Genomic DNA, 21,099 nt, shown 5'->3' on the forward strand with positions numbered 1-21,099 from the left:
ATAAATTCTGAACTCACTGGGTTGCTGTGGGATCAAGTAAGAGAAAATTTTATACAAGTAATATCTGATAATAGGGCTCTTCAAATGCTTCATTTAAGTTCAGGTGAGTTTCCATTTTGCTTCCACTGCATTCCAGTGGCTTTTTGAAAGCATCCTCTAAACTATTTTCACATCAGCTCAATATCTCTTGTATTGACCATGGGGCAAATTATATGCTACATGATCAGAAGATGGAACTCCTTAAGGGCTGAACACATCTGATTGTCCCAGAAAAAGCTTCTCACAGCTCCCATGGGTGGCAAATTATGCAGATTTGCATAAATCTCATTTGTAGAACACTAATGGATTTCTGTTTCTAATAACAGGCTATTCATAGCATATAGTTTAGTTCCATGTCTGTGCACGTTCAGATCTCTGTGTGTGTGTGTGCTAATGGAAGAAGCCTGCCTCCGCACTTCCAGAGGTAACTGAACACGAGAAACAGCAGAGTAAATTTCTTACCTCTTTGGATAACTGCAGTAAATGTATGAAAAATAAGTAGTTGCAAATGTGGGAGGTAGTGAGCACCCCAGAACTGGAGGCATTCAAGAGAAAATTAGGCAACCATCTGTCACATATACTTTGTTTTTTATTTCTGCATTGGGCAGGGGGTTGGACCTGAGGGCCCATCAGGCACCTTCCAACGCCATTATTCGATAATGCAGTTCTATAGAAGTGGCTGGTTACAAGTAACCAATTCCTTTTCCTAGATGTAACTACATTAATTGTAATTAGTGGTGCTGGCTGGATAGCTGAGTGTTTCAGGTATCTGGCTGGGAGTTCAATTCCTGCTGTGCCTTCTTCAAGCAGAGCCAGACGCTGTGGACTTCAGCAAGCTGCAGAATCCCAGGGTTCCCCCAGAGGAAGAGAATGATCAATCACTTTTGATTACTCTCTACCTAGAAAACCCTGGAAAGGGTTGCCATTAGTTCAGAATTGTCCTGATGGCACATAGTTATTATGTTATTATTATTGCTTTCAAAGATGTTGAAGTGTTACTTTTAAGCTTTGTAATGATACAAGTGGATACCAATGTGGTGTAGGGCAGTGGTCCCCAACCTTGGGCCTCCAGATGTTCTTGGACTTCATCTCCCAGAAGTCCTGGCCAGCAGAGGTGGTGGTGAAGGCTTCTGGGAGTTGTAGTCCAAGATCATCTGGAGGCCCACGGTTGGGGACCACTGGTGTAGGGGATAGAGTGATGGGATAGAACTCAGGAGGCCTGGGTTTGACTCCTTGCTCAGCTACGGAATCCTTGCTCAGTCAGTGCGAAGCTGGTAAAGCCACTCCTTAAATATCATGTTCAAATAAAAAGAGCTCTGTAGTCATTACATAATACAAATGAAAGAGTAAGGCGATACCTTTATAGGTCCCAGGTGGAGTCGTCCATCTGGGAATCGAGGCAAATATTTAGTTTGACTAAAACTTCATTTTGCAATTTGCTAGCTTTTGTGGGTCAGAACTGTCCACTTTGTCAGGTGTGTACCAGTGTAGAGAATTTAGCGTTCCAAAGGTTCATGGCAAGATGGATTTTGCCAGGAATAGTTGGAGATGTGGCTTTAAAGTTACAGCTAAGGAAGTTGTGGATTTGATACCACACCCCAGTCCTTCAAACAAAGAGGTGAAGGCCTATACACACATATATTTCCCTTTGGCCTTCCTTTGCAACCACATGTTTCTGTTTGGCTGGGTAACAGTTGACACAGAAAACCTGAATGCACAAATAGACAATGCCTTTATATAGACCGCTAAAAAAATAATCATACAATAAATGAGCTCTCATGGATTTAAAGACCACTTCATCGGGTTTGTATCAATATGAGGAACTTAAAGTTCAAATGTTCATGACAGGATGGATTTTGGCAAGAACTTTGCTTTCAGATATAAAAACTAAAGAGTTCTTGACCACATGGCTTTGCCAGACACGTCTCGCTTAGATTTAAGTCAGGGGTCTGGTTGCTGTTTTTTGGTTATCCCTTAGGCAGCTGTGGATTGAGTACAACAACCCAGTTATCTGAACAATGAAGCACAGGCCATGTGCGTGCGCACAGAAAACATGGAGTCCTCCATCTGAGAATTGAGGAAAAAAATTAGTAAATTCACTAGACTTAACCAATTGGGTTCAAACTGAAACCAAGAAGATGGCTCATATCTTTTAGTTAGCAGCTTACAAGGAAGACAGGGCCCCCCAATATTTGCTGTTGTGTTATGTGTAAAAATCTCTAAGAGTAAATAAAGCTCTTAGACACAAGTCTGATGGTGAATGCAAGAAGCAGCTTTTATTATAGCACTGCAGCAGCGGGGAAGCTCAAGTTGGAAAGTCCCCCAAGAGCCTCCAAATAAATGAGGTATCAGCATTAATTTTTATACTCAAAATAATCTCCCTGCCCCACAGACCAGTTGGCCAATGGGTTCACAATCTATCTAATTAATATCCCTTTATTCCACCCCTTTCCCACCCAAATCAAAGCCCTCCCTCTTCATCATCCCACCTCCTTTTGATTAATCTATTTTATGACCGTTAGTATCAATTTCCAAATTCAGCAAAAACTATTTCTAAACACATGTTTTTTTAGTACATTTGGTTACACTAGGTCAACGGTTAGTGACATTGTTTACCCAACTTCTTGTTTTCGACTTTGTCTGGAACATTTTGCGGTCCCAGGCATCTGTGTTTAAGTTCACATCCTCTTTTTGTATTAATCAAGCAGTATCCTAAAATAATTCTTGCAACTAAAGCTGCAAACAAAAACAGGATTGCTTTGCTCTTTATTAGCCCTAACAAGACCATTGATTATCAGTAAAATTTGTTCATTATTGGGCCTCTCTTTATCCATAACAGTTGCATTTTGCCTTAACTATAGCTATGTCCTACTAAAAGTAAAGGCTAATATCCAGTCATGCTCTTCTAGAAGAGCAATTACATAAGCAGTCCCTTACTCTAGAGCACTGGTTCTTAACCTTGGGTTACTCAGGAGTTTTGGACTGCAACTCCCAGAAGCCTTCACCACCAACTGTGCTGACTGGGGTTTCTGGGAGTTGCAGTTCAAAAACATCCAAGTAACAAAGGTTAAGAACCACTGCTCTAGAGCAGTGGTCCCCAACCTTGGGCCTCCAGATGTTCTTGGACTTCAACTCCCAGAAATCCTGGCCAGCAGAGGTGGGGGCAAAGGCTTCTGGGAGTTGTAGTTCAATAACATCTGGAGGCCCAACGTTGAGGAACACTGCTCTAGAGGATCCCCTTTGTGTAGTTGTTTGTTTGATTGTTTGTAAAATGGGGCCCTGCTGGAGTGGGGAACATCGATATGAATGCCTTACACTCTGTATAAGGTTTTGGCCAAAGGTACCATGTTGACCATAAGAACAATTTTAAAAATCCAAATCAAAAGGATACCGAATGAGTGAATGAACAAAGTTTACAAGCTTTCTATCTCTCCATATCTCTCCATCAGACAAGATGTCTGAAAATAGGCTATACAAGATAAGGGTTTGTAAGTGGATCTGAGTGTCATAATCCAGAACATGTAGAAGGCCAAATGTTTCCTGCCCGGTTATTGGAAAAAGATTTATCAGTCAATTTCTCTTCAGCGCAATTTCGAATGATCATGTGTGGTGCAACCTGTCAAATCTCCTCCATGACACCTTCAGAATCTCCTGCAGGTATTAATGCACAAACAAGGAGTATAAGTCTGCTGTTTCAGGTGAAGCATTTTAGTGTTTGCAAAAAACCCCCACACAACAAAAATAAAAAACAACACCCACACAGAACTAATTCAATTTGCATCCAGAGTGTGCTGGGAAGCTGAGCGGTAGCCGTGGATTAAATGCTTTGACATGCCTGCTGACTCTACCAAAAGATGCCCCTGTCTGAAGTCGCAATGTCAACATTATCACTCAAGTGTGACTTTGTTCTTTTTCCCCTCACATTGACATCCTTCTTTCATCTTGTGCCAGATTAGCTTGCTGTCAACAACTGTGACACTGTGTGCTTCAGATAGGAAACAAACTAAACTCCAACCAAGTCAAGCCTACAGTTTGAAGTGTGAATAATGTGAGGAAGGGGTAGAGGTGGGGGCTACTGTTAGTCATGGTTTCAAATTCCCACAATGTTTGTTGTCTCTTTAGGAGGCAGTAAGCCAGAAACTTTGCAGTGGAGAAGGAACAGGCTCTGTCCCAGGAGGACAAAGAGTGGCTTGGTGCCAGTTTGTAATCAACTGGAGAACGCGTAGTAAGGAAAGTGAGCAGATGCAACCTCATCTGTAATACCAGCAGAGGTTTCATTAGTAGCTAAGAATGTTGGCGACTGAGGGGTTTGTGTGTGTGTGTGTGTGTGTGTGTGTGTGTGTGTGTGTGTGTGTGTGTGAGAGAGAGAGAGAGAGAGAGAGAGAGAGAGAGAGGGAGAGAGAGAGAGAGAGAGAGAGAGAGAGAGAGAGAGAGAGGCTGCATTCTCCCAGGCTTGGAGTAATCGATCTGTAGTGTCATACTAACTGGGCAACCCAGAGTCCTTCCCTCCCTCCCACTTCCAATCCTCATCTCTCTCTTTCTCTGCTTTTGTCTCCTTGTTCTTTTTCTGCTATCCCTTTTCCTCATCTCGTAGGTCATAAAAAATCCTGGCGTGCCAGAGAGGACAACTGAGTTTGCTCATGGGAAGAAGGAACTGTGCTGGCACCATACTATAATTTGCATATTTCATGGAAGAAAGAGAGGTGATAGAGTTTTGGATTTTCCGGATGCAACCCCCATAATTCTCCAATCTGGGAGTTCCTCCTGACAGAAAGACAGACTCTTTAGAGATACTGAAATGGGACTCACCTGAGAGAAAGGCTAAACTGGAAAGCTTCAAGGCCTAGCTCTGCTTAGCTTTCTATTCAGAAAGAAAGCTCCTAGCTAGCATTGGGGAAGAAACAGGATTCTTGGGTGAAGCTAGGCCCAGCTAAGCCTGGAAACCTTCCAGTTTAGACCATTCTCCCATGTGAGCCCTGAATTTCCATTCTCCAAAAGGAAATCTCATTGAAATCATCTAAACACTGTTGCTAAACCTGCAAGTCCATGCCCCATCTGTGTGTGGTGAATGAATGAGTTATATCTACCTGCTGGGTTTGACTTGAACCACTCATCTGGATCCAAGGATGGATCAGAATGATGTTGTAGACAAAATTGATCCCACAAAGGTAGTGGCTTCATTGCCATCATGCTGTGTGCTAGAACAATGGTAGCATCTCTCTCTCTCTCTCTCTCTCTTTCTTTCAGGATACCAGCAGTCACCCAGCAGTAAACAAACTCCTGAAAGAAACAAATCCCTTCACTGTGTGAAATGAAACCTTTTCTGTTTCTTTCATCCCCTTTTCTCCTTTCCTCTCCTTCTTCCATAGATGATCTGTGGCTGCAGCTGGTTTTCCCTAATTTACTAGATCATTTGATTGAGCTTGAAAGAAATATTAAATTAACAGAAGGAATCAGATAAGTTTCCCTTTCCTTTTGTTGTTTGAAAAAAACTCTTATGTACTAACCTATTTGAGTTATCATCTTCAGCATGTACATGGGCATTTGCCTGCCACTAAAAAAGTTTGCCACCTCTGATTATGAGCATGCCAGAACAACGTCTACAAACTGTTTGGGAGATAGGATTTTTTATTATACAGGTCTATGGTCTGATCCTCCTTTGGGGAAGAGCAGTATTTCCCATCCAGAAGGCCCCAGGTTTGATCCCCAATGCCCAGATATTACTGGAAAAGTTAGGAGGGGTAATCATTTCTACCTCTGTTAATACCCTGTTAATCACCAAAGATTTGACAATACGGTTTCAGAAAATAAAAGTGTACATCTGGGTCACAATAAGGTATGCAAGATCATTGTTTCAAAGGACATACTTGTCCCCAGGAATAATGTGGCTGCACGAGTCTCCTTCAAATTACTGTGCACTACCCTTGCATCTTGTTATTGTGTGGAAATATGTCTTATTTTGCTCTTGCCATGCAATCATTTTTAGGGTTAAAATTCATGAGTGTTGGGCAGTGGGTTCAGGGACTGGAAAGTGCACCGAAGATCTGACAAAGCGGCTTATTCTTAACCTACAAATCTCCCTTCATATAGAGCACACAGTAGTAAGACAGAGGAACCATTGTTCTTAGTGTTAGGAAGCTACATATGACCCAGTCAAGCCCTTTTCTAGATACACTCTATCTCCATTGCCATTCACTTGAACATATTGCAAAGATGTTCAAATGCATTGACCAGCCTCAAAGGAAACATGGCTGGAAAATAATTCACTCAGAAAAAAATAATCTAGGAGTGTGGTGGAGAGTAGACCTATAACTATATCAGGGTGAGTAGGGCCAACATTCAGAGGGTACAAAATATGTTGCAGAAAATGCTCAAACCAGTCATTTCATATTTCATCCACCTGGAAGTGGGTGAACCCATTTGTCCTGAGTATATATGTTGCCTGCTGTTGCTCTTCTCCAAGCAGAAGAAAACAGAAAAAGATGAGCTCGGCACGGAACTGATATGAGCATTGCGCCCAGGCATTTCTCCCTAATTTTACATGCCCTAAGCTTAATCTATAGGGCAGTAAACACTCAGGCACCAACATGTCTTACTGTTGCTTGGTGCTGAGGATCTGCTTAAGGATAGTTAGTTCTTACACTTAAAAACAAGAGCAACAACTAACCTCCATGTTGAAAGGAAAAGTGTGCTACAAACTGCAGTCCAAAAAATGGGGGGAGGGACTTTAACCATTATTTAACTGATGATAGGACCAGAGATATCCCAGGAACCAAAAAAGCTATTTTATACTGAATCAGATTATCAGTCCACCTAGACCAGTATTGCCCACTCTAGCTGAAAGTAGCTCTTCAGGTGTTCAGACAGATTATTTCCTAGCTTTATCTGAAGATCCAATAATATACCAATGGAATATTCTCCAAAACTGCTTAATTTCCAGAATCAGAGATCAATGAGTTCAGAGTGGGGTGGTGGGGCAATGAAGCTCCTGGGATGAACTTGGATTAGATCCCATCTCTCAGTTTGACCGGTATCACACAGTTGCTAAAACATTTGGTGGTAATGAGCAAGACAAAGAGTTACTGCAAGATTTGAGGTAATTGTGAGGAGGCTTATGAGGAGGTGATGGTTTCTCCCTTGGTGGAGATACTTCAAGCAGAAGTGGGACTGATGTCTGATATGATTGTTGTCAATCAGAAATGGACACTTTTTGACACTTCAGATATTGTTGAATTGTAGCTGTCGTCAATCCAAAATGGCATAATCAGCTGTAAGGGATGCCAGGAATTCCAGTACAATAACAACTAAGGATCCTAAAGTTTGCCATGCTTGCTGTAGATGCAACTTGCACTGTATTAAACTGGTTTATCTCCAAGATACAGCTAGATGCCTTAATTCTGTAAGATACTTTATTAAAAGTAAAACTTAAAATGCTGAATGAAACTTTCAGGAAACTTTTCTCTTTGAAAGAAAGAAAGCATGCAGTGAAGATCTGAATATTGTCAAAAATATTTTCTTGACAGAATAGTTTCAGTCACCAGATGGATGATGGTGATGATTTTTTAATCAATAGAATAAAATTGGAGACTCAGTCATATTAGTCTTGTTTTGTATCTAAGCTGCAGTTGCCAAGAAGTTTTTTTTAAAAAATGAAGAGAGTCTTAGTGTGAAGATATGTCAGTTAAATGGCAAGTGAACAAAATCTTTGCAACAAAAGTTTTTTACACTGCAGTATATATCTACTGTATAGCTCTACCTGGCATTCCCCACTTGATTAAAAAATGCTTTGATGTGATACAATTTTCCCTAACCAAATGGTGTTGATAGACGTGTACGTCATGGAGATAGATTCTTTGAGCTCTTCAAACAGTTTTGCATAGTGAAAGGCAAATTACATTTAGTTTGATTTGGGAATTGGTTACCAATTACATCTACTTGTAATGGACCCTGAGCAATGATAAGCTCATTTCTAAATTGGCTTGTAATGTGAAGGTACAGTACTATATTAAACTGGCTTAAAATTTTGTCTGTTTTTTCTTCAAGATCTAGGCACTAATCCTGGCTTAAAGTAAGTTAATAATACTCTATTCCAGATACTTTTCAAGGCTTCAGAGAGCAATGAACTAACCTGTTGATAGTCCTGGAGTTTTTGCAAAATAAGCTATTATCTTAGTCTATATGGTTTCACAACTTGTTTAGCCTGTCATGTGATACTAATGACACTCCTTGGACAGGCATCTTTATGTTTAGTGTGAATGTTCTATTGTGACATTTAACTGGTAAGGTGGAGTTCATTGGCAGTAAGCATGAAGAATTGCAATGGATTTGGGAATTGCAGGCCTGAAAGACTTAGAAGGACCAGGTTGCCTTTCCCTGCTGTGGAAATGTGGTGCACTCTGAATTCTAAAATCAGTCCTCAGTGTTTTATGTATTGTTGTGATCTGTCCAAGGTGCTGAACTAGCACTTGTCTTTCTGTTGTGTGTGTTCTGTGCTATCAAGTTGGAACTGATTTAACAGTGACCCTAACAGGGATTTAAAAGAAAATGAGAAATTTAAGGAGTGGTTTTACCAGTTCCATTCACTCAGTGAGTTTCTATGGCCAAGCGGGGATTTGAACTCTGTTCTCTTGAGTCCTAGTCCAATACTCTATCCCAGAGGTTTCATACTCTATTTCATCTTGGGTCTCATAAGCGTTATGGTTTCCCTCAAAGGGCTGGTTGTATATGTAAGACTATATAAATGTATTTACCCTTTATCGTATTAAATATAATCCTCCTCATTTGATTATTACTGATTTTAGTACTAACGTAAGTAATAACTAGCTCTGAAAGTAAAAGTCCATCATCAAAGTCTAGAAATAATGGCAAGCAAATATTCAAGTATACAACTATTGTACAATTTACTGAAAAGTGAGTTTTAGTAATAGGTAAAGGTAAAGGTTCCCCTTGACATTTTTAGTCCAGTCGTGTCCGACTCTAGGGGGCGGTGATCATCCCATTTTTCAAGCCGTAGAGCCAGTGCTTGTCCGAAGACAGTTTCCGTTGTCACACGGCCAGCGTGATAGTAATTTAGTAATACTCTTTACTAATTAACAAAACAACGCCTGTTGACGCCTGCTCCACAACCCCACCCGCATCTGTTTTGTTAATTATACATGGAACTCTGCCACTTTTCCCTTGAGCTTGCCACAGCCCTTGTTATCACCTGGCTCCTCACTCACTTCCATAGCCAATGTGGGAGAGGAGGTCAAGATGGTCACTGCTAAGCAATGCCATCAAACAGTCCTCCCCAAGAGCTGTAAGAATGGGAGTGGGCAATAGTGAGGACTACATTTCCCAAGGTGCTGTATGCAGCTCAAGTGGCTCCACTTTCTGGATCTTCACTGCTTGGAATGCTGGGATTAGACATCCCTTTGGGTGGATTCCCAGCATCCTTGCAGAGCATTATAGGTGACCTAGTAAGCCCCTGTGTATTGTATGCTGCACAGTAACAGGCAACACTGCAAGGCCCACATGAAACGGCCCAGTGGGCCTGATTCAGCCTGTGGGCCTTGAGTTTGACACATGTGCTCTATCCACTACACCATGCCACACACAGAAATCTGTCTTCTTGTAGACAACTGCAATACAGCTGTAATAGCATATGTTAGTAGCTGCAGGACAGCAAGAGATTAACTAGACATTTTCACATGGAGGAATATACAACTAGTAATGTCTCCAAAATTTGTAATTACTTGGTTCAGAATATAAATCTGCCAAGAAGACCACTAGAGATTTATTTATAAAAAGAAGATGAGAAGGAGAGGATTATTTCTCCAGAAATGATCAGAAATACTGAACCAGTTCTCAAATTAGTTGAGAATCCACTTCCTTTCTGTTTTCCCCATCCCCACATCTTTTGTCCCTTAGACCTTTTTATCTGCTTCTCTTCCCATCATACCAGTGAATTGAGTTCCTCAGAATATCTTCCAGTGGCATTGAGGAAGGAAGAGACGGCGACAACAGCGGTAGCTCTCCAAGGTGTGTCTGCTTCTTCTCCCACCCCTTCAGGGTAGGATGGCCTCTCAGAACCCCCTCTGGTAACATTTGATTTTGAATGATAATTTTAAACAGCTATATCAGGCGAAGACCAATTCTGCTTTCTTTGAAGTGAATTTTTTTTGACTTGTTTCGATTAATAATTCAATACTCCAACGGTTTTATTTTTAGATGCAATCGTAGCTACACAAAAGGGCTCACTGTACAGAATTTTTCACACCTTTGAAATGCCTCTTCTTAGAAATCTTTTTTTAGTTGGTAGCAGAGATTAGGGAGAAAAAAATATTGCAAGACATTCTAAATCCTCTCATTTCTTCTGCAGATACTGTATATATGGTGTCAAGAATCCATCTGTCTGTCTGTCAATCTGCCTGTTTATTGTCTGTCTAACTGTTTGCCTGTCTGTCTGACCCATGTCCATTATAGCTATGGAAACAGTTAGATAGCTCAGTGGTTTAGGCATCTGGCTGCAGATCCAGACTTTGGGAATTCGATTCCACACTGGGCCTCCTTGACTAGGACTGAACTTGATGATCCCTAGGGTCTCTTCCAGCTCTGCAGTTCCAAGATGATCGATAGTTTGTAGCCATCTGGACATTTCTAGACTACAGCCTCCACAAGCCCTTAGAGCCCACCAAATCAGGGAGGACCACAAGGTTCTCACCCTTGGAGTGTTCAGTAGTTGACCTCGGGCTGAGGATGATCCTCAATTAGCCATCGTCCTTCAGCTTATCACATTTCAGAATGCTGTTGTGAAGATAGGTAAAGATAAAGGTTCCCCTCAACAAATGTCCAGTCATGTCCGACTCAAGGGCGCGGTGCTCATCTCCGTCTCCAAGTCATAGAGCCAGCATTTGTCCGAAGACAGTTTCCGTTGTCATGTGGCCAGTACGACTAGACATGGAATGCCGTGACCTTCCCACCACAGTGGTACCTATTTATCTACTTGCATTTACATGCTTTCGAACTGCTAGGTTGACAGGAGCTGGGACAAGCGACGGGAGATCACTCCATCGTGTGGATTCGATCTTACGACTGCTTGTCTTCTGACCTTGCAGCACAGAGGCTTCTGCGGTTTAACCTGCAGAGCAACCACGTCCCTACTCCACACTGTGAAAATAAATTGAGGCAAAAACATACATCCCTATGTAATAGGAAAGATGGGATGTAATAAAGAATCCAGAATCCATCTATTTTCCTTCAAGACAAGCAAAAATGTATTCCTGTCTATTATTGGATTTTTCCCTTCTCCTGGCTAGACGGTGGTTAACTTATATGAAAGGGAATCCCTTCCATTTTGTTTCATGTACACAATAGTCCAGCATGGTCTGTGTTATAGTATGATTTTAGGGCAAATTTTAGGGTTTTGTATCTTAACTCTAACCTAGAAAAAAACAGAAGACCTAACACAATGAAGGGGTTGAAAATAGGGAAAAGCATTCAATCATGGATTGACTAAATGGAGATACCACCTCCTATGGAACAGCCAAAGCACATTTTTACTAACGGTGAGAACTAGGTCTCAGCTAAGTGTATTTACTAATTAGTTTTCAGAATCAGCTTTCAGAAAAATATCAGTTTCTAAAACACTGTTAGATATACCATTACAGCGACCAAACTATAAAACATAATAACTTAGAATATAAGAATTAGAAATAAAAATGAAACCTCAAAACATAATAAAAATCAACGAACCAGTCAACAGTGCAGGGAAGAGGGGGAATCATGTAATTAGTAGGTTCAAAAAGTACAAGAGAAAAGAAAGAAAATATAGAAAAAGTGCAAGAGCAAAGGGAATGTTTAACATGCTTGTAGAATGATGATGAGAATAATGTTTAAGAATGCATGTGGGGAGGGGGAAAAATCCTACTTGAAACCTTAGAGACTCAATGCTACTCAAAGTTGACCCAGTCCATAAATATTGGTTCCCAGCAGAAGACCAAGATTGCCCAACAATTTAAGCAGCAAAAGGCATGCTGTGCTTAACTCCATTTCTACATCTGTACCTTGCCCCAGTATTTACCATCTCTTTATGTCTATAAGAAACAGGCCTGCCTACTCCCCCAGAAATGCCTCCACATGTCTCGATCCACCCACCCCACACATCATGTACCTTCACCTCCTTCTTCTGCTTTGGCTCTGCCAAATCTGGAAAAAGTTTCATGAGGATTTCTTTATAGAGAAGGATTAATGATCAGGTAGTGCTGAACAGGTAATGGTGGCAAGAAGGAACTGCATGGTGGAAACATCAGATGGGGAATTGAGAGGGGTGGGTGGCAAGGTGGGGGATGGAGCAGGGCAGCAATTGCAGCAGGGAGTGGTACAATTCCATGATCATCACATCCAGCCTCCTAAGTTGACCACTTCACTTTGCCTAATAGTAGGTCTTTTCCTGTTGGTACTATTAGTTAGCTTTCTCATGACACGTTGGCTTCAAAAAATAGTCCAAGCTTGTGAAATCTGGCAAATTGACAGAATAAAGTGTGGACAGTGGCATTTTTGTGACAGTAAACTTAGAATCACAAAGAAGGCACTGCTGATTAAAGAAAGACAACTTAGACCCATGCAAATTTAGCTGGAAAATTAAAAGACAAACACATACAAAGCTTATAACTATCCTGAAAAAGGTGTAATTTGTTTGGCCTTTGCTTGCATAATGAATGATATATCTTGTGTTCACTTGCTGTGGAAGCAAATGAACATTCCAGGCATTCTGGCATTAAAGTGCATCAATGTTTTGTTGTAGCCTTTTATTGGCTTTGCCATTTATGTTTGAGGCATTTAATATATGTTGCAGAGTGATGGATGGGTGCTGTCTACCAATGGCCCTTTACAAATTAATTTTTTGGAACAAAATGTTTCACTCCACTGGTTCTGGAAATGAGTAGGTGATTTTTGCATCAGTGATCACCAAGTTGTGTCTTAAGCGACAGAGGATATCACATTTCTTGTCCATGTGGACATCTGTCAGACTCCCACTCTGGCCCAGGGAAAAAAAACACATTTAGTGATTTAGTATGTTATCTGAAAGAGTTCATGAAGGTTCTCTGCCATTTTGAATTTTGATGCATTAGAGAAAAGGAGGAGATACAAGGTGTGTTTAATTAAAAAATTAAATAAATAATAAATAATAAAGGATTGCTTTAAGGCATCCAAGGTCTAAATCCAACTGGTAGACACTTGTGAATAGATCCATTGGCCAGTATCCTGTTGTTAATCCTAACCAGACAGTTGTGGAATGTTAAAAGCTTAAGTAAATCCCACTGATTCAATCAATCTACTCTAGATGAGGTTAAAAATTTTATTTATATTTATAGTTATAGTCCCACTCCCTGCCCCCAAGGATAAACTGTGATAATTATAGTTGAGAAGTTGGTTGGGGGAATTACATAAAAGGAATTTCAGTGACACAAAGTAATTTTACAGAATTCATTGGATAGCTGTGTCATCAAAGAATGCCCCCCATAAAACTAGAGTTTTTTTTAAAAAAAACATTGATTGTCATATTTCAATTTACCCTGATTTTGTCAAAGAATCCTGTTTCAAGTTGTTGTCAATCAGTCCAGCAATGGTCCCTTAATGGCTGTGTGTCAATGCATCTTGTGATGCAGAAAATGTGAAAATCTACACAGTTCAACTGGTGTCAATTATCTAGCGTTCCTAAATCTTAGTTTTGTGGAGAAATGTTATGTGAGGATGTTGTTATGAACCACAGTCTCCCTAATTCTCCTGCAAGTAACCTATACTCATTTTGGTTTGAGGTGAAGGTCGATCCTTGTTTTGACACCATTCCTATATAGGAAGTAAAAAACAAGCATTAAAAATATACCTGGCATCTCCAGAGTGGACAGAGGTAAAAAGGGAGTTTAAATTACAAAACTTTATACCAGTGTACTTTTAAGAGACATGTTAGTTGTTGAGATGTCTAGGTTTTACACAACAGAAACCTTTTCTTCTCTTGCACTCTTTACCTGAAACTAGGGAAGACAGGTCCCTCATTGATAGTGGCAACCAAAATAAAGATGCCTCCCTCCCAAACCCCATCTAACAAAATCCATACCTTAATGGTGTGTCTGTGACTGATATTCAGCTATGAGTTCTGTTCAAAATAGATTTCATGTCATGGAATAAAAAAGATGTGAGAAGTGAGTTACAGTAAATGAGTTTAATTAAGAGTCATGACTTTAATTATATACAAGTCTGATCTGCAACTATTTAACTGCCACTTCATTTTATCTCTGTGCCGGCATAGCTGCTCTTCCAGATGACAGCGAGCCTGGTAGACAACATATCTCCTTACATACTTCACAAGGTGACTCCCCCTGCAAGAACCATAGCAGAAAGGTAATTGGCAGCTTGCATTTTCTCTTCACCACCACTTTCTCTAACAACATCTGGTTCTCCCAGTTCCTTCCAGCATCTGATTCTTCCTCCCAACATCTGATTCTCAGCAATATACAACACTCTCTGAGTATGGAGGTTTAGTTCAGTTCTTATGACTACAAGTCATGCATAGGGCTAGTCTGTGAATGAGTTTAATGAGGACAACTGAAAATGGAGCATGGGTAGGCATGAAGAATTAGCTAAACTCTCTCTTAATGTCCTTTTTTTCAGGCTACAAGTCCCCATCAAAGTAGGATATATTTTAGATTAGATTAGGCCTCCTTCAGTCTTGAGAGACTATGGTAAACATGAAGCCTGGGTAAAATAATATGGAGGATAGGCTGTTACCCAACCAGCTAATCCCCCCTCTACACATTGCTGAAATGGTCCAATGGAAAGGCAAGAGCCAATACAACTGGTTCCAGCGATATCGCAGGAATTGGCAGAACTACACAAACTGCCTCCAGGACTCCAGCTCTGGATTTTGCCTCAAGGTTAACTCTTGAAGCCTTTTCCATCAGTGGATATAGCCACAAGGCAGTGGAGGTTTGAAATCAGAGTTTCCTTCTCCTAGATGGGCTGCCTTCCAAGGCTGACGAGCCCCACCTATCCGGCGAAAGCAGGATATATATATATGGTCAAACAAGAGATGGCAAGAATAAAGCAGGTTATGTATAAGCCAAGCTGAGTCAATACATGGGGGAGACATTGCAAAGAGTTTGAGGAGCAGAGAAAAGAACTGTCCAGCTTCCTGCCAGAGCCAGTCCATACAAATCAATGCTCTACGGGGTGAAAAATTTAGATAGGGAACAGATAAAAGTGAGCTTAGTAAGCTGTGCAGGTCAGATTGACAACAGACCTATTCATGGAAGACAATGATTGCAGAGAGTCAGGAGCAAGAATAAAAGCAGTGAGATGAGAAAGTTGTTCTCACTGCTGAGTTGGTATTTGGAATGTGTATAAAGAGGGGAATAGTATCACCTGTGAATGGAATGTATATTTATCTAGCAGTAGCATGGGTCACCCCTTCATGGATTGCTGCCTTGTCATGGTGGAGGGGCTTGAGTAATTCAGAGATGCTATGGGCTATGCCATGCAGGGACACCCAAGATGGACAGGTCATAGTGGAGAGTTCTGATTAAACGCGATCCACCTGGAGCAGAATCGGCAAGCCACTCCAGTATCTTTGCCAAGAAAACTCCATGGACAGAAACAAAAAGCTAAAAAACATAACACTGGAAGATGAGCCCCTCAGGTCGGAAGGCATCCAACATGCTACTGAGGAAGAGTGGAGGAAAAGTACAAGTAGTTCCAGAGCTATTGAAGTGGTTGGGCCAAAGCCAAAAGGACGCTCAACTGTGGATGAACCTGGAAGTGAAAGGAAAGTCCGATGCTGCAAAGAAAAATACTGCATAGGAACCTGGAATGTAAGATCTATGAACCTTGGTAAACTGGATGTGGTCAAAGAGGAGATGGCAAGAATAAACATTGACATCCTGGGCGTCAGTGAACTAAAATGAACAGGAATGGGGGGATTCAATTCAGACTATTATCGTATCTACTGTTGTGGGCAGGAAGCCCATAGAAGGAATGGAGTAGCCCTCATAATCAACAAAAGAGTGAGAAAAGCTGTAATGGGATATAATCTCAAAAATGATAGAATGATTTCAATACAAACCCTAGGCAGATCTTTCAACATAACAGTAATCCAAGTTTATGCACCAATCACCATTGCTGAGGAGACTGAAATTGAACAATTCTATGAAGGCTTACAAAACCTTCTAGAACTGACACCAAAGAAAGATGTTCTTCTCATTCTAGGGGATTGGAATGCTAAAGTAGGGAGCCAAGAGATGAAAAGAACAACAGGTAAGTTTGGCCTTGGAGTTCAAAATGAAGCAGGGCAAAGGCTAACAGAGTTTTGTCAAGAGAACAAGCTGGACATCACAAACACTCTTTTCCAACAACAGAAAAGGTGACTCAACACATGGAAATCACCATATGGGCAATACTGTAATCAGATTGATTATGTTCTCTGCAGTCAAAGATGGAGAAGCTCTATACAGTCAGCAAAAACAAGACCTGGAGCTGATTGTGGCTCTGATCATCAGCTTCTCATAGCAAACTTCAAGCTTAAACTGAAGAGAGTAGGAAAAACCACCGGGCTAGTCAGGTATAATCTAAACCAAATCCATTATGAATACACAGTGGAAGTGAAGAACAGATTTAAGGAACTCGATTTGGTGGAGAGAGTGCCTGAAGAACTTTGGATAGAGGCTCGTAACATTGTACAGGAGGCAGCAACAAAAACCATCCCAAAGAAAAGGAAATGCAAGAAAGCAAAATGGCTGTCCAACAAGGCCTTACAAATAGCAGAGAAGAGAAGGGAAACAAAATGCAAGGGAGACAGGGAAAGTTACAGAAAATTGAACGCAGACTTCCAAAGAATAGCAAGGAGAGACAAGAGGGCCTTCTTAAATGTACAATGCAAAGAAATAGAGGAAAATATTAGAAAAGGAAAAACCAGAGATCTGTTCAGGAAAATCGGAGATATTAAGGGAACATTTTGTGCAAAGATGAACATGATAAAGGACAAAAATGGGAGGGACCTAACAGAAGCAGAAGACATCAAGAAGAGGTGGCAATAATACACAGAGGAATTATACCAGAAAGATCTGTATGTCCTGGACAACCCAGAAAGTGTGGTTGATGACTTTGAGTCAGACATCCTGGAGAGTGAAGTCAAGTGGGCCTTAGAAAGCATGGCTAACAACAAGGCCAGTGGAGGTGATGGCATTCCAGTTGAACTATTTAAAATCTTAAAAGATGATGCATTTAAGGTGCTACACTCAATATACCAGCAAGTTTGGAAAACTCAGCAGTGGCCAGAGGACTGGAAAAGATCAGTCTACATCCCAATCCCAAAGGAGTGCAGTGCCAAAGAATGCTCCAGCTACTGTACAAATGCACTCATTTCACACGCTAGCAAGGTTATGCTCAAAATCCTCCAAAGCTTCAGCAGTATGTGGATCAAGAACTCCCAGAAGTACAAGCTGGATTTCGAAGGGGCAAAGGAACTAGAGACAAAATTGCTAACATGTGCTGGATTATGGAGAAAGCCAGAGAGTTCCAGAAAAACATCTACTTCTGCTTCATTGACTATGGCTTTGATTGTGTGGACCACATCTAACTATGGTAAGTTCTTAAAGAAATGGAAGTGCCTGACCACCTTGTCTACCTCCTGAGAAATATATATGTGGGACAGGAAGCAACAGTTAGAACTGGATATGGAACAACTGATTGGTTCAAAATTGGGAAAGGAATATGACAAGGCTGTATATTGTCTTCCTGCTTATTTAACTATTGTATTTAATTATTGTATTATATATGTTATTTATATGTTCTTTTAATTTGTTTTAGCCTATGTAAGCCACCCCGAGTAGACGCTGTCTAGGGGGGCGGGGTAAAAATCAATCAATCAATCAATCAATCAATCAATCAATCAATCAATCAATCAATCAATCAATCAATCAAATAAATAAATAAATAAATAAATAAATAGATAGATAAATAGATAAATAAATAAATTAACTTATATGCAGAATACATCATGCGGAAGGGCAGGACTGGAAGAATCCCAAGCTGGAATTAAGATTGCTGGAAGAAATATCAACAGCCTTCAATATGCAGATGATACCACTCTGATGGCAGAAAGTGAGGAGGAATTAAAGAACCTTGTAATGAGGGTGAAAGAGGAAAATGCAAAAAGAGGTCTGAAACCCAACATCAAAAAAATTAAGATCATGGTCTCTGGTTCTATCACCTCCTAGGAAATAAAAGGGGAAGATATGGAGGCAGTTACAGATTTTACTTTCATGGGCTCCATGATCACTGCAGATGGTGACAACAGCCCCAAAATTAAAAAACGCCTTCATCTTGGGAGGAAAGCGATGACAAACCTTGACAGCATCTTAAAAACCAGAGACGTCACCTTGCCAACAAAAGTCCAAATAGTCAAAGCTATGGTTTTTCCTGTTGTGATGTATGGAAGTGAGAGCTGGACCATAAAGAAAGCAGTCCACCGAAGAACTGATGCTTTTGAACTGTTGTGCTGGAGGAGGCTCTTGAGAGTCCCCTGGACTGCAAGGAGAACAAACCTATAAATTCTAAAGGAAATCAAGCCAGAGTGCTCACTGGAAGGACAGATCCTGAAGCTGAGGCTCCAATACTTTGGCCATCTCATGAGAAGAGAAGACTCCTTGGAAAAGACCCTGAAGTTGGGAAAGTGTGAAGGCAGGAGGAGAAGGGGACGGCAGAGGACAAAATGGTTGGACAGTGTCACCGAAGCTACTAACGTGAATTTGACCCACCTCCATGAGGCAGTGGAAGACAGGAGGGCCTGGTGTGCTCTGGTCCATGGGGTCATGACATGACTTAATGACTAAACAACAACAAAGCATGGGTCATTCCTTTCCACAGGTGTAGCAGCTCTGGTAATATCTGCAGCTGCTGTGTTCATACAGAACCAACCACTTCACTTCAGTTGTCCTGTGAGACTCTGATGGGACTAAGCTGATATTCTTCTCTGGAGACTCCTTCAGCAGCTGGAAGGGATTGATCTGCTCTGGCAAATCCAAGCTCTGCTTTTGCTTCTTTTGTCTCTGAATAGGAACAGGCCAGCTGGGGCCTTCACTTTTCTTCATCTCCTCATCCCTCCACCTGAGAAATGTCCCCACCTGAGGAGAATTCTGCTAGGTTGGACATGACACTAATTCTTTTTCCCAACTGGTGTGGGTTACTTCTCAGGAGGAGAAGGACAGTCAGAAAGAAAAGTAGCTTCAGAAGAAAAAAGTGTGGCCAGGAGAAGGGTCCAGACAGCCCCTTCCCAGCTTGAAAACATTTCTGCCCACTTTATAGCGTAGGACCCATTTCTGACATATGAGGCTCATGCCATCATGTGCAGCTTGGGCCTCACAAGAGAGGGAAAAACAGAGAATTATGGATATTTCAAACTAGAATGACACAGAAAGGAAGAACTAAACTGCGAAGAAATAGTTCCTTTTGGGTTCACTGGAGAAAGCGGTCATACAGGGATTAACAACTGATGAAATCCTAAATAATACAGAGGAAATGGAGGTTAAGAAAAAGATCCCAGCGGAAGGGATTATCTCAAATAGGTTCACATCATTTAGTCATGTGGCATTTCTGCAGCCCCATTATTATGTGAGCAGTTTGGATTGTGCTACATAAGCTGTAATTGAGGTGAAAGAAGGCTTGAGAGGAAATGTCCGATGACAAAATATCACCATTGCACAAATGATGGGAAGCTGATAAAGTGTTTTGTGGAATTGCTGGGATTGCAGCATCAGAGTGGACTCATCAAAAAGATTCAGTCCGTTAAGAATTAGATTGCGCTGAGCAAATGCATGAACAAAGTGGGGGTCAATTTCTCCCATTTACCCTCTATCATCTTATGGAAAATGCCCCTAAAAACTTTAGTAATCACATCCTGAAGAATACTAGAAGTGACTCAAGATTTTGTTTAAAATTCTCTTTCCTTTTACTTGCTATCAGCTGATTACATCTGCCATCATTTCTGACATCACATCCTTAGATCTGACTGGTTATTTAAAGTTGTAATGCCATTCCCATCACTGGATAATTTCTGGCTAGGTGAGATTTATTGAGAAACCACTGCCTCTCATCTGTTTGCCCTGTGTGTTACTGTATAATCTATCCAGATCATACTATTTACATAGATTTGAATTGTTTCTCTGTTCACAGTGGGTTGCATCCAGAGTGAAATCACTTGGGTGTAAGTTAGTTGGGACACGCCTTTAAAATAAGGTGCACTGTTTTAAGAAAAATTCTGAGTTTTATCCCCAAAATTGAAAGTGGCCTTCTGCCACTGGTTGTACATCATGAGGTTTGTGGACCATGATAGCTTTAGTCAGAAAAATAGCTCCAAGCAAGGTTGCCCTCCAAGAAAAGGTAGTTGAAGCCTACTCTTTCAAACAGAATGCTTTTATTCTTAGCCATACAACTTCATGTAGTGGTTGAACCTTCTGAAATGTATTTCCATTCTTGGCCTGCCTCATTTTTATCAATTGTGCTAAATATGATCTAACAGATGGCTTTGGCAGTTCTACCCGTCCCTCTGACCAGCCATAATTAACCTTTCCATCTGACAGATGATATGCTATACCTGGATCCATTTTTTTTACATGTCAGCTTTGTTAATTATGGAAATCTTCATTCTGGTAACTCCTTAAGAGGTAATGTTGCATAGGAGGATAAAAATTAGTGTCAGCTGAACACAGTGCTGCTTTGGTGCTTTCCACCTCAACAGACATTTTGTTGCTATCTCTTTTCCATCAAGACCAGATACCATATTTATTTATTCTATATAGACAAACCATCAGGTTTCAAGATACAGAAATCAGTAATGACATAGATATAGAACTAGTGATAATTACAATGGCCAAGATATAAGTTGTGTGGCTTCTAAGACAATAAATAGTTTCATTATAATTTTTGGTCATTTATACTTACTAGTTATTTTCCTAAAATGTTTCAATGCATGATAATGATATAACTTCCATTATTAAAGGAGTTTGTTGCTGGAGGTTGTTCATGACT

Source organism: Pogona vitticeps, chromosome 11, assembly GCF_051106095.1.
Source record: "Pogona vitticeps strain Pit_001003342236 chromosome 11, PviZW2.1, whole genome shotgun sequence".
Classification (NCBI taxonomy): Eukaryota; Metazoa; Chordata; class Lepidosauria; order Squamata; family Agamidae; genus Pogona; species Pogona vitticeps.